A 1,654-nucleotide genomic window follows, 5' to 3' on the forward strand; every position below is an offset into this window, starting at 1 on the left:
CAGCATGCATTTGGTCCTTCTGCAAGGGACAGGCTTGTTCCCTGCTTTCTTGCTACTTCCTTGTCCCCCTGTCTGCAGGGAATGGGGCTGATCTCAAAACAAGGGGTGCCAGCCCCAGCCTGCCGTGGGTGCTGTTCAGTGAGGCTCGGTGCAACCTGTGGCAGTGCAAGGAAGGGTTTTGCATTCTGGAGCCTCTGTATCTGAGTGATGTGCCCATGGGCAAGGATGGGGGTAAGGGGATAACCACTGCTCCCCTGCAGTGCCTTGCCTGCTCCCCCAGCTGGCACCCAGCCCTGCTGCAGCATCCTTGGTCAGAATGAGGAGACCCCCACTCCATCCCTCACCTCACGGCAATATTTGCAATGATTTTCCAACACAGGTGCTTTGGGTAACGTCCCACCTATGCCCAGCTTTGGGAACCCCTAAAACACATTGGATTCTATATGGAATCCAAGAAACAGCAGCTGAAAAGCACCCGGAGCTCAAAGCTCCCTGAGGGCAGATGGGTGCGGGATGGCGGAGTGATGCTTTGCAATGGCAGGAAATGAGCACACACTCACAAGGGTGGGAGGGGAGGTGGGGGGGGATGGTACCTGGAAGCTGAGGGCTGGAAAATCAGTCAGGGCTTGCTGTTTTCCCTTGGCTCCTTCCTCCTGGGCTGCTGCGGGATGGAGCCTATAGAAGGCTGCTTCCTTTCATAGTCATCGGCGGCGGCACAGGATGCTTCTCATTTCGGGTGTTGTTTGTTTGTTTCAGCCCCGGTTCTGGCACACGTCGCCCGCCAGCCCTCCCGTGTAGGTAATGATGTCATTTTTCCATGTATTCCCCCCTTTTTGCAGACTGTATATGGAAACACGCCGAGGTTTCGTTGCTGGCGTTTAATGGGAACGCATCGGCGGCCCCAAACGGGGTCGTTTTATTAGCACTTTGCTCAAAAAAAAGTGAGTCAGGATTGAGTCCTGTTAACACTAATGTGAATTTAATTTAGGAGAAGCTCGAAAATTAATGTCATTTGTTAAATATCCATTTCCCCTAAAAGGCAATTCTCTGCCAACAACAACAACAAAAAACTCTTCTTCTATTCATTTTCTTTTTTTTTTTTTTTTTTTTTTTTTTTTTTTTTAATAGCCTTTTTTGGCTATATCGGCCTGGTTTAAATCACTCATCATTCAAGGAACGGATACCACCAGCGTTTTATGCAACACTGCTCTGCAAACGGCCGCGTTGCAAACACTGAGTGCTGCAAATATGGGGGGGAGTGATGGGGGATGAATGGGGCTGCGGGTGCTCAGCAGGGAGCGAGGGCATGCAGGGCTGGGGGCTCCGAGCTGTGGGGATGCTCTGAGCTGTGAGGGTGCTCCAAGCTAAGGGGTGCTCTAAACTATAGGAATATTCGAAGCTATGGATGCTCCAAGCTAAGGGGTGCTCTAAACTATAGGAATATTCCAAGCTATGCATGCTCCAAGCTATGGGGATGCTCCAACATATGGATGTTCCAACCTACGGATACTCCAAGCTATGAATGCTCCAAGCTGTGGATGCTCTAAGCTGTGGGGATGCTCCAAGCTACATGGATGCTCCAAGCTATGGAGATATTCCAAGCTATGGGGATATCCAAGCTATAGGGATGCTCCAAGACATGGGAATGCTCCAA

Source organism: Centrocercus urophasianus, unplaced genomic scaffold (assembly GCF_019232065.1).
Source record: "Centrocercus urophasianus isolate 14NV4802_14NV808 unplaced genomic scaffold, USGS_Curo_1.0 seq_38, whole genome shotgun sequence".
Lineage (NCBI taxonomy): Eukaryota > Metazoa > Chordata > Aves > Galliformes > Phasianidae > Centrocercus > Centrocercus urophasianus.